Source organism: Hibiscus syriacus, unplaced genomic scaffold (assembly GCF_006381635.1).
Source record: "Hibiscus syriacus cultivar Baekdansim isolate YM2019G1 unplaced genomic scaffold, ASM638163v2 tig00110348_pilon, whole genome shotgun sequence".
In the NCBI taxonomy this organism is placed as follows: domain Eukaryota; kingdom Viridiplantae; phylum Streptophyta; class Magnoliopsida; order Malvales; family Malvaceae; genus Hibiscus; species Hibiscus syriacus.
The window spans coordinates 2,151,087-2,164,872 of NW_024062699.1; the positions used below are offsets into that span (position 1 = coordinate 2,151,087).

At 35.5% G+C, this 13,786-nt stretch overlaps 1 pseudogene; it reads right to left on the reverse strand.

The window, feature by feature from the left end:
• Positions 1-16: 16 nt before the first annotated feature.
• Positions 17-12,250, reverse strand: LOC120120924 (annotated as a pseudogene).
• Between the last annotated feature and the right edge of the window lie 1,536 nt (positions 12,251-13,786).

Consider the following 13,786-nt stretch of genomic DNA (forward strand, 5'->3'; position numbering starts at 1 on the left):
ATCTTGGATTTAAGTGTTAGCAACCTCTCCTCTTGCTCTTAATATGGGCATCACCAATCATTCTCCCGCCAACAATAACATCCCTCTCTGGTAAACTTTCCTCGCGTTCTAAAGCACCATCATCAGCAGATTCGGTACACTTCATTAAATAATCCAACTAGCAAGAGACTGGGCCTAATTATTGCCTGGATTCTAGAGTTATTGGCTAATGTCAGGTCCTCTACCTTTTTCTGGATTTTTAACATATTTGATTGGTTCTGCTCTTTTTCCTTTATCCCCTTTTTTAACAGTTTTGATAGGTTCCACTCCTTTGCCTTTATCTGAGGAGCTTGGAGCTGCTAGACTTGAATCACTGCATTTCTCCATGCCAGCCGTTTCATTTGCAGTCTGGCTCCGAAGCTCCTTCATCAAGTTGTTGAGTCCATTTGTCAGTTTTGTAAGAGCTGAAGTTGAGGAATTGACTCTGAACGACTGCACTAGCTTTTATATAAAAATGATATTGTTCATTACCGACTATGCACTGGAATAAGCATAATTGATGTTGAACCAGAAACCTTCGTTGGTGATGGGTTCAAATTCTAGAAACTGCATTACAGCTTGATAATATATTGGGTTGGCAACCGAAAATGTTACATTCTTCGTAACATTTTAGGTTTAATCGAAAATGTTAGTAAAAAAGTAAAATTTTAGGTTGAAAATGTTATGGTTTTTATTGCATTTCAAAGTCACTGTTTGTTAAATTAGACTGTCATAGCAGAACTACCCGAATAAATTCCATTCTTAATCTAGGAAACTTTATGCTGCCTCAAAATGTATGTGAGTCTACCTTTTCGTCAAGTTTAACGAGGGGAGATGTGGGCCCTTGAGATGGGTTAATTCCTGCTTAAACAGCCATCCTCTTTTCTCTTGCCCTTTGAAGCTCTTCCTCTAATCTTGCAACCTATATAAGTACATCCAGGAGCAGCAATCAAAACAGGGACATTCACATAAAATTACCATAGAACTTTGCGATGAAAAAAATAAGACATAATGCAATAAAATAATCCTAACGTTTGACAGTGGTGTCAAACTTGTCCATATTATTTTTTTTGAAACATTTGATCATTCAACTTTGGGTCAAAAACAACCAACAGTGGATGGAAACCGTCAGTCAACTGACGATCAACTCCTGATGCTGACGGGGCACGCATACATGGAAGGAAAAGTTGACGTGGATGTCCAGCTCATGGTGATTGATGACATGGCAATGCCACGTCAGATTTTAAAACAAATAAAAGTTGTTATTTATATTTAATTAATGTTAATGGAACTATGAAAATGTGAAATACATGGGTAAGGACTCAAACCCAGGTCTAAAGGATGAAATGAAATTCACACCGTATAAAGGATGGGGGTGTAGATGATGACGTTACACACCGTATAAAAGCGGGATGGCTAAAGTGGAGGGCTGCTACTGGAGTTTTGTGTGACAAGAAGTGCTTCAAAAACTTAAGGAAAATTTTATAGAATGGCAATAAGACCAGCGCTGCTGTATGGATCAGAATGTTGGGCAATCAAGAAGGATCACATAAGGAGGATGGAGGCCGCAGAAATGAGAATGCTTTGATGGGCATGTGGTAGGACTCTGTGGGACATGACACCAAACTCTGCTATTAGGATGTCCTTGGGGGTGGTGCTTGTATCTAAAAAATTGAGGGAGGGAAGACTACGGTGGTTTGGGCATGTCCTTAGGCGACAACCGTCGGATGCGGTCAGCAGGGTAGAGTTGATTACAGTCGACGGTGCCAGAAGGAGAGGACGACCAAGGCGGAAGTGGGAAGACTGCTTGAGATCTGATTTGAAGGATTTAGCCCTTACCGAGGACATGACCTCTGATAGGAAATTATGGAGACTTAAGACCAGGGTAGCCGATTAGTGCGGGTCACATCCATATGGTGTAACATTTACGTATTCTTTTAATGCCTTTGTAGTAATTTCCATGACTTCTACTTTTTATACGTTTCTGTCATTGGAATTAATGAAGGCTTAGAACTAGGGTAGCGGATTAGTGTTGCCTTAGTTTAGGTTTTAACCCATTTGACTTTATTCCTTCTCGTAGCTTGCTATCGTTGACTTCTGTGTATCATTCTCTTCATGTTTTCTCTTTTTAATTTTAGTCGGGTTTTACGTTTCTGTCTATATGTAGAGATTATTATGCAGGGATTACTTCCTATTACAGACGCGCATATGAAGACTGTATATGAAGACTATTCAAATATGCATTTTACTTATTTATTTATACATGCATTGCATTTTATCTTTATTTTTAATTTTCTGGCTGCCGGAGGTCTTCCATAGAAGCTGCCCTTAACCATGCATTGGGGACAACCTACTACCCTACCTCCCTTTACCCCATTGCATATGAGAATAAGGTTTTGTTGTTGTTATTTAATAGATGATTCAATTTAAACTTAATGGAAAAAAAACTAAAACATGAAACCCTAAACTCTTTTCTAATAATCTCATTTTCCTCCAACCGTTTTGGTCTCTGCAGATTAACCTCATCCCCCGAACAAAAGTTTTTGAAGGATCCTCATCTTTAACATGATAACTTGACGGAAAAGGTGTACTTTGCGGCGGCGCTGGAGGTTCGCCGACGGTATTAGTCGTATTCCCAAAGCAACCCTCGGTTGTTCTCTCAAGCCTTTCGATTGGCCGGAGATGACATTTTTTACGGCAGTAGACTCAAACAGATCGAAAGGATTTCAGTGCAAAGCTTACGGGATATGGTTGCGTCGGTCATATCCTGGAGACAGAAGAGATATCCAGTAATTCAGTTGTAAGTTACTTTTCTATGCAATTGATCTTCAAGTTTTTTTTATCTATAGTTATTCTTTGAAGAAGAAAAATTGTGGTGTTATGTGTTTATCTCAACTCTCTACACTACACAAATTTACTTTTTTGAGTTATTATTCTCCCTCTCTCTATGCAGGTTGTGGCAAATATCTCTGTGGACACACTGGAGGGAGGACGGCTAACTCCGAAGAGCAATGTTTGGAGTTTCGGAATCGTTCTACTTGAATTACTCACTGAATGGAAGAACCTTGACAATCGTCATCCCAAGGAAGAGAGGAACCTAGTTAAGTGGAGCCGGCCATTCCTAGCTGATGATTGCAGACTATCACTCATCATGGAGCCTAAGGTCGATTTCCTATGAAAGCTGCCCGTACAGTGGCTGACATTGCACAAAGATGTCTCCAGATGGACCCATCAGAAAGACCGACCATGAAAACCATAGTTGAGCATCTCAAAACCATAGTTTGCCATCGACGCTTCCCCCACTTGCATGCTCCTCCAACATGTCATTAGAGGAGCTTGAGAGGCAAGAAAGTCGAAGATCATCATCAGCAACCCTTAGAAGTTCATGGAAGTGTACGAGTCTACTGCCGTAAAAAATGTCGTCTCCGGACCAGAAGGCTTGAGAGAACAACCGAGGGTCGGCTTTGAGAATACGACTAATACCGTCTGCGATCCTCTAGCGTCGTCGCAAAGTACACATTTTCGTCAATTCATCATGTCAAAGATGAGGATACTTCTAAAAGGGTTGGAGGAAGATGAGATTATTAAAAAAAGGTTTAGGGTTTCGTGTTTTAGTTTTTTTTCATTAAGTTCAAACTGAATCGTCTATTAAATAAGTTTTATTTCATTAAGTTTTATTTCATTAAGTAACCAAATAAGTAGTCTGGTTTGGTGGCAAAGTGAACTTCATTTCATCCTTTAGACCCCAAGTTTCATCGAGTCTCTTCCCATGCATTTCACATTTTCATAATTCCATTAACCAAAAATCAACCCGAGAGTGACACATGTCATTCTCTAATTGGTAAGAATTAATTAAATATAAATAACAAATTTTACTTTTTTTAAAAATATGACGTGATAGTGCCACGTCATCAATCACTATGAGCTGGACATCCATGTCAATTTTTTCCTCCACGTGTGCGTGTCCCATCAGCATCAGGCGTTGACCGTCAATTGACTGACAATTTTCATCCACTGTTGATTGTTTTTGACCAAAAACTAAACGTTGAGTGGTCAAATGTTCAAAAAAAAACAATACGGGCAAGTTTGACACCACTGCAAAACAGATTCCATACATGCAAATATGTAATTAACTAAATGCAACTAACTATTAAATAAATATTAGATTCCATAAACGTTCTATACATTACCAAATATGTAATTATTCATTCTAGAAATGCAAAAACAGATCTCTAACTAAAATTTAAAAATATTTTAGCAGAAAAGGTTGCTTTTAATATATTTGTTTTCTTAGGACCATAATATGCTTCTTAGTTAGTACAGACTGCAATGCAACCTAACACAATGCATGAAACATACCTCTTTCTCAAGAGCAAGCCGTTGCTCCTGCAATGTTTTCTTTCGTTTTTCCAAGCTGGCTTCAAGAGTTGTATTTCCTTCAATCTATATTAGAAAGACGACTTAGTATGAAAAGTTTCAAAAACATGTGATAAAAATAACTAGAAAGGGTGGTTAAAGCAGGACCTCTTCCGTGAGTCTCTTTTGTAACTCTAATTTTTCAGACTCAAGTGACTCAACTGCAGCCCTAAAATTGAGTCAAAATCAGTTAAGTACAAAAGAAAATAGAGATATCGTAACAATATACAAAGGTCAGCTCTACATTATTTTTGCTTTTCCACTTTTGACTTTGGAAATTAGTTATGCAAAGGGTAGATGCTTCACCCTAAGCATGAGAGAGGATTTTAGAAGTATCTGGAACTTCTATGGGTCTGCATGAGTAATATAACCAGGAAAACGTGCAGCAGACAAATTTATATAAAGATCTTTTTTTTTCTACAGATCATGGGAACATCACTTACTCTTCCTCACATGGAAGATCAGTGAAACCCATGGATACCTTCTTGTTTCCCCGTAAAGCAAACACATAAATCAAATAATTAGTTAGTACAAGATTATTAACACATTGCAACAATAATTTAATTAATGCTTGGAAATACTCATTGGCTAACAGAAAAATCAACTAGGCCAAAAGCAGAACACGTCATGAATGAAGAAAACAAAAACTTACACTACTCCTTCCCCGAACAGTTGAATGCCTAACATGGTGGCCGGGTCCATTTCCAACAACTGGGGGTTCTGTGGCGCTTGAGACTGAAGTATGACGAGTTGATGCATCCTCCAACTTCGTTACTCCATGAACACCTTTTGACAACTCATCAGGCTTATTGGTCTCAGTTGCTGAACTAGAGCTCGAAGATTCAGAATCCTGCAATTTTATTTTTCAATTCATGCAAGTGTAGTGTTTTCTCTTTTTATTACTGATTTATTGCTCTTTCACCTTTTTCAAGTTAAACATAAACAATAAACAAAATCTGAACTGAGTGGCCACAGAAAGCAAGAAAACAGCTATAAGTTACAGACAAAAACTAGCAAAGAGAGAAACATGATTCTTATAAGGGGAAAAAGATAGAGAACTAAATAAACATGACCTGATATAAGGTGTGCAAAGTTAATTTGGAATATATTCTGATAGCAGTAAGTCAAGTTCATATCGCAAGCATAAACTCAAAGGGAAAGCAAAGTCATACAAACGATCAAACAAAAGAAACCTTGAGTTTCCAGATGGTGACAAATGAAGCAGATACACAAGCTACAAAGTCATTAAAAATGTAAAATGAGAATATAAATCTGGTTACCTATGAGCTCAGCAGAAATATTGCACTAAACAGAGGTAATAGTCCCGAAATTTGTATCAAGTTTGTAAAACAAAAATGCCAGGGTAGGAAAGCAGGGGAACAAACCTTATCATCACCACTTTTAACAGACTGACCACTCTCACTGCCTGTTCCACTTTCAACAGAGTTGTTATCATCATCAGACCCTTGTGAATCGTCCTCACGTTCATCATCTGCATAGGACTCATCATCATCATCAGCTTCTTCCTCACTTTCACTTCTAATCTCTTCTGAGTCAGAGTACAAGAGGAAACACAGCCTTCCTGCCAACAAAATGCTGAGCTCATAATTGCAATGTATAAACCAAAACCAAACTAAGTAATAAAAAATTGGAACATGGAACAAGAACAGCCAAATTCTCATCGTTTTTTTTTTTATTTTTTTAAAAAATACTAACACCATACAAGAATTAGAAATATTACTATATTATAAGGAAAGAATGTAGGGAGGATATAATAACCTCAGCTTAACTGTATTAAAATTCCACCTTTAGACGGTCATAATTTAGTCACTTTAGATCTGTGACAATAATAGCACATACATCCAGGACAACACGAACAATTGACTTAATGATCGTGCTTGCTCAAAAATAATAGAAAGAAATAAAACATATCGATTCTGAACTAAAGAAAAAAAAGCCTTACAACTCATAGAATTATGGCGTGCACGCTTGCCTGTATAGTGACTACAGAAAACCATATTAGAGGTAGTTGTGCAACGATGACAATAATTGCAGCTTACCCTAAATTTTATCATAATGTTCCAATAATGTTATAACAATGGTTTGAGCATGATTGGCTGCAGCAGTTGCATTGAGCATCAGCACCCACATCAAAATCGGTTTCAATCTAAGTCACCAGATAGAAGGGGGCGAAGAAGTAAGGGTGCCGTGCAGGCCGCCACAGCTGAAGAGCTCATTAGATTTTTACTTTTGTGAGAAGCCACAATTTGCATCATCATTAGAATTCTAAAAGAGAGGAAAAAGAAAAGATAAATATGGATGAGGCAGTTAGAAGCCGAGAAAGCAAAGAATGAAGATAATATCTTTATTTTGGAAATAAGATTAAATCTCAGTTCTTTTTTATCCTTCCCAAAAATGTATTTCAATCATCATTTTCAAAAATAAAACTTAAATGTTGAAAACTACAGAACGTTAAGAGATGTATTTTGCTTTCCAGTATGTGAAGTTTTGGTGTGCTAGGCTTATTGATTGTAGCTTCTATATTTATGTCTTCTGCAAGATATTATATCCAATTTCCCACTCACTCATTAAGAAAGGACCAAGACATAAATCAGAGGGTTTCACACCATAAGATTTGTTGTATCAACAAGAAATTGTGGATAATCAACCAGCTTAAAATAATATGTTCACTCATCCAGATAGAAGCTACAATCATGTAGGCGTATAGAAATTGACAAGTAAAGGAGAAGAATTTGACAACCCCTCCCCCCCCCCCCCCCCCAAAAAAAAGTTAAGTGAAAATCGTATAAAAGCCAAACAATGCAGACGTAACTCGGTTATGGCTTTCAAAATGAATCTAATTTATCAAGTTCCAACATAGAAAAACAATTACTCATGGCTAATGTCTATATATACTCTGTACAGAAGTGACTTAAACAAGTGTGAAACTTCTGGCCTCAAATTTCATTACACTTATCATTTTATGTCTATTTCGTTCATAGGTTATCTTTAATGAAGTTTTCTAATTTTATACATGCATGGACTGTTAACTGTAATGTTCTCTTTTAACGCCCATATGCAATAACAGCTCTCTTTTAAAAAATATCTATAATGCTCAGGAAATAAATGCAAAAATTGCATACGGAAAATAATTTGTAGTAAGAAAAGCATTATACTATAAAGATCAAGGACTGACAGTGATGAACCAGCTACCTCTGTAATAAGCGATGATTTGGCTCAGGAAACGTGTCCAATACTACCATACGCATAGCATTGACTCTAGCACTGTGGTCGGTTCCATTTCATTGTATGATGTCCAATAACAGAATAAAAAAATTGAATCTTCAAAAATAATAACAGCTAGGTAATATATCATCCAAAATGCAATGTCATAGAGCTCACAAAAATGCAACCAGACTATTTCCACAGCATTCCTTACCAATCCAACCAATTCAGAATACAAGAACTTCACCCGATAAGGATTGTCCAACATATACTTACCTTCAGAATTAGAGGCATCAAGATCCAATAGTGGAAAGCATGTTATGACCTTATTTCAGGTTAAGACAGAAAAAACAAAAAACCAGTTCAATGAAAGACTTACGGCATGTTTCTAGTAGCGCATTGCAGTATGATGCAGGGACAGGAGCTGATGCCAACTCTCGAATTACATACTGGAAAATAGCATGAAGCAAATTAAACAACAAAATACCAGAAGAATATGATGCAACTTGAATGAAAAAACATTGTGGAAACTAGTAAGGCATACCTTGACACAGTCAGCAACAACATGTGCATCCTCGTCCTGAGAGAACTCAGTTTTTCCTGCAAAAAGATAAGGCATCACAAAAAAAGAGTTCAAAGACTGAACAGAGAGCATTGTAGAACTACAAACATACAAAGTATCGTGGCTTTTTCCTCTGTCCTATAAAGTAAGAAAATTTCCATACGTGAATAGCAATTCAAATTTAAGTTCTTACAAAGCTACCTTTGATAGCATTGTTTGCAGCCAAACATTAAATATTAAATTAATAAATCCAACGTGTAAGAAAAGAACATAACCTATGGAAGCTGAAAGCAATGTCAAAAATGAATATAGTCAAGGACAGTGTGTATTAAACAAAACCTATTCAAATTCCCGAATTCGGCGCTCAACATCCTCAACATCTCAGCCTGCCTCAAGATCCCTTCTACTTTGACTCCTGTGAAATTATTTGAACACAATTAAAAGGAGCTCAATGGAAATGAATAAAAGTTCTTTGTCATGTGACTTAAACACTGAAATTAACATGACACATGCAGCTTCTCAGGCTGCTAAATTTGCAAACAATGTAGAAAATTCTTGAAACAAACATATGAGACACAAGCAGTGGTTAGCCATGCAGGAACTTTATCTAGAATATGGATATCTTGGGACTTTGAAAGGAAAAAACGGTATGCACATATATTTACTAGACTATATACATTAGAGACAGCAAGTATATAGAATTAGAACTTTTCCATATACTTCAGTTTGCAACAATTAAAACAAAAGAACAACTCACCATGTTCTTCTACAAATCTTAGGGCTTTCTCCAAAATGTTGGAGCCCCATCAACATCTTCCAGTGCAAGTAAAATTGGTCTGTGTAAGACTGTGGATCTCTCAGGCTGTTTATCATTCACTAACAGAGAGAAAGAGAGCATCAATATCTCAAATGAGAGGAAAAATAAATCAAAACAGCCAAGCAAATTAGAACCTAGAAACAACTTGGAATGCTTGTAAAGAAACATAACAAAATGAAGAGATAAAGGAAAACTAGAAAGAAAAAGGAGGGTACATAGAAAAAAAAAATAACTCTCAGATAAGGCTCCCGATCAATAACATACTGAACTTTATGATTAATGAACTTATATCACGCAATATTTCCAGTGTTTACATTGGGAGCTAGATATGAATGAAGCTTCTACAGAGTCCATTCAAAGGTATACAAAATTTAATTTAAAAAAGCTGGATGGAACTTACCTGGTTCCTTAGAACTATCAACTGCATATGCCTGATCATTCCCACAGATGCCATTTTGTCCCCTGCAGAACTTGCAGGTTGTGACAAAGCTTTCTCAAGTTCAGCATTCCACTTGTACAAATCCTCCGAAGTTTCAGCCTGCAACATCAAGCAGAAGGAACCGTCATGTCATGACTTCCCAAAATCTCACTGTTATTTTCAGTTGAATAAGCATTGAATTTTCCAATAATATTAGATAATAAGTGCATTTCGACCTTTAAAAACAGTAATTTGGAAAAGTCAGTCGTTAATTACGGGTTCCAGAGGATAAAGAAAACTACCAGCAGGGCATCGAGTGAATTACTTGTATAAAACTTATATACCGAATATGAAAATTTTCTGTTCAGGGCTTTCTCTTTACACGGTGGTTTTGGTCAGTCACCAATTTTTCAGCTTTCATTAAAGCTCAACTTTGGTTAGATTCATTTGATCATCTTTAGGTAGGAGGAAGATCATTCACTGTTTCCGCAGAATCTTGATATATGCAGGTCAAATAGAAAGCTCTAAACAGTTTTATAGGAAAGTATGACACAAAACAGTTAAAAAAGAAGTAATCATAGGAGAAATTATAGATGATGAATGAATGAACAACCTTGAGTGTGAAGGTTCGTCCATCTCGGCCATCTTGAAATTGTACGGTAATAAGGTTTTTTATCAGCTTCGACAACCACACTAGAAATTTTGAATGGTACCATGAGTTAGTAAACATTTCAAACTTTAATGACATTCACAATTTGAAGAAGATATCACGAATTGATAATATTTTCAGAAATGCAAGCCAACTTGCCTGAATTGTTGAGATCAATACCGCCAAGAGTTAAATTCACTTCATTCCCCTTCTGAGAACTGGCATTCTGAAAAGTTAGCAAGAGTATATTAATCTTATAATATCTTAAGTAAACAAAAATCAGCGAGAGGGAAATCGATTTCTGCACTAAACTTTGAGAGGAGAACAACATAATAGCAGGATTTAACATCCAACCAATAAATTATCAACGCATCTAGTAAAATTATATCATACTCCAGTTCTTCCCCAATATTCTAGCCCAAATCCTTTCTTCAGCTGAATCAATAGTTAAATCCTTTTTCTATACTACTCTTCAAGGTGAAGCTATCAAATATACCATGTAAAAATATAGCATACTCCAGTTCTTCTCCAATATTCTAGCCCAAATCCTTTCCTCAGCCGGAACAATAGTTAAATCATTTTAATATATTACTCTTCGAGGTGAAGCTCTCGAAATACCATGTCCACTAGTCTTGTGGTGCATCATTAAGTTTAACCCAAATACATACTCTAATGAATTCCCATCTTTCCTTCTTTGGCACTTGACAGTGTTTGATAACAATCATTTCTACCATGCTAAAAAACTGCGTCCGTACAAATTACTAATGGGTCACTTAAATTAGCATTTAATTCTTTTCTCTAGGCATATTTCATGGATTTAGAGCCACCTTAAAAACTTAATTTTAGGCCAGTTATTCCAACTTCGGCTTAATATCCTTCCAGATATGCTTCCAGTTATTTAAGCCGCTAATAGTCATTTCAGAACAGGAATGATTGAACAGACGTTTCAGATTGAGGGAGAATTAGAGCACATAAAAAATAGTAATAGCAAATTACTATCATTATTTCAGCTTTTTGGTTAAGATATATTCTAGCCACTAATAGCCACATAAAAGATTATCATAGCAAATTAGTATCATCCTCGGGGATCCTAAAGCCAGATAGTCTGAAAAATAGTGCATCGTTTGAGTTGTGCCAAGATAAACAAGTATCAACATGGAGACTGACAATCTGGCAGACTTCAAATACTTACAAGATCACTTCTGAAGAAAACCAATGAAGTATGTGTTAGAATGAACCACCTTTTCTCCCATGATGTCCATCAAATTCCTTAAATCAAACAAAAAAATAGAAAAGAAAATAATCGATAGGAATCCAAGCCATTATCGTGGGACTAACTTCCTACATAAACCTCATAATGCACATTTTTCTAGTAAATATAAGTAAAACCGGTGCTTCACAAAACGTAAGGTGAAAGGAAAATTATTAACTAAAGTAAATTGAAAAAGCAATGTAAACAAACCTTTTGATGATAGAAAAAGCGAACCACTCTTTAAAACCTGCGAGAAAGTTTTAAACCTTGAAATGCACTAACTTTCACAATTTTGAAAAATGCATGCTTCAAAAACTCTGGAATGCGGACAATGTAAGAAAGAACTTTGGAAGGGAAACAATCTAGTAATGTACTTAAAATACAAGACACATTTATTTTTTCTCTTACATCAAAATTCCTCGTGCCCGCATGATAATATCAAAATAGAATAACTGCTATTACAGGTAAGTAATGATTAAAAAAATAGATAAGGTATATAGATAAATCATAGATAAAGATGATTATAAGCACCGTCTTGAGGATGACAAAGATGACTGCATGGTAATTTAGGGAATAAATGGTCTCGTGCAACTTTCAATCAACAATTAAAAACCCAGAATACTATACAACTCAAGATGGGGGAGAGCTGGCAGAGTTGCCACCACGAGAATTCAGATTCTCCGTTGATCCTGTGGCACCACCTGAAGGAGCAGCAGTAGTTGCTGCATCTCCCTTGAGGGAAAACAAAAATGATTTTCAACACCCAATCTCCACTAAAAAAAAGAGTTTTATCTTTTGTTTTCTCTGATAGTTGAAATCCTTTACTTGAGAAAAGAACCAGAAAAGAAAGCAAGATTCATCTAAACCTGTTGCGCTTGAGATGACTCTTCCATTTTCTGAAAAATAAATAAAAATAAAAATTACTGAAAAATCTCCGTTAAACAACAATGTAGTTTCCCCCTATTTCTGAACAACAAATTCTTTTCAAAACTAACAGAAGAAAACAAATGTATTTCTATCAACACCAGTTGTGCTTGAGACAGTTCTTGTTTTCTAGTCATTTTCTGATCAACAAAATAAAAGCATAATGTAAAACTCCAAGTGAAATCATGGTTTATTTTTCTAATAGAAAATTAAAGAAGAAAAAGAAATCAAAAAGATATATTAAAACCTTTTGTGCTTGAGAAGGCTCTTCCTTTTTTATTGGTATTTTCTTAGTTCATCGACACCAAAATTTTCATAAAATGAATAGAAAATTAACAGAAAAGAGAGAAAACAAATCAAAACTTGTTGTGCATAACATAATTCTTCCTTTCTGTTAGGCGATCCAGAAAATATAAAAGAATTAATGTAAAATATACGCTAACTCAGGTCTCAATATGTAGTTTTTTGTCTTCCTTTTTCTGTTTCTGAACACCAAAATTTTCTTAACCCGGATAGAAAATAGAAGAAAATAATATGTATAAAAACCAGTGGTGCTTCACAAGGCTCTTCCGTTTTTGCTAGTGTATGATCGATAATATTTTTTAAAAAATGAAGTAAAATCCCAAAGTATCATTTTCCTGTTTCTGACCAACAAAATCTTCTGAAAACAATAACAAAATTAACAGGAAAAAATTAAAGGAAAAAGAAAATGAAGATATCGATCAAAACCTATTGTGCTTGAGGTGACTCTTCCTTTTTACCTGTCATTTTCTGATAAAAAATAATGTAAAATATCCATTAAATCACATTATAGTTTTTAAAACATATTCTGTTTCTGAACACCAAATTCTCCTAAAACCGAATTAGGATAAAAGAGAAAATCAAACCAGCTGTGTTTTAGACGGATCTTCCTTTTTGCAAGCTATTTTTTGAAAATAAAAGAAAAACAAAGTAAAATCTCCATTAAAAATACAAAATTTTGCTACATTTTCTGCTTCTTGAGAATGAACATCAAAGCCTTGTGTAAACCATCTTGAAATTCAACCGAAAACGAAGAAAAATCAGTAAAATCATGTTGTGATTCATCCTTTTTGGTAGCCATAATAATCCTTGATCTTTCGGAATTCAAAAAATTCACATCCCAAACGGATCACAAAATCAACAAACAGCACCGACCTTTCACTCATCAATATCGGTAATGCCGTTCATTCACAACATTTAAACAAGCAAACACTTAGATTCAAACCGAAATAACCCTTTGAAACTAACATAGTGTGAAAAGAGAGAGAAAACAAATCAAAACTTATTGTCCTTAACACAATTCTTCCTTTCTGTTAGGCGATGCAAAAAATGTAAGAGAATTAATGTAAAATATACGCTAACTCAAGTCTCAATATGTAGTTCATTTTCTTCCTTTTTCTGTTTCTGAACACCAAAATTTTCTTAACCCAGATAGAAAACTGAAGAAAAAGATATGTATAAAAACCAGTGGTGTTTCACAAGGC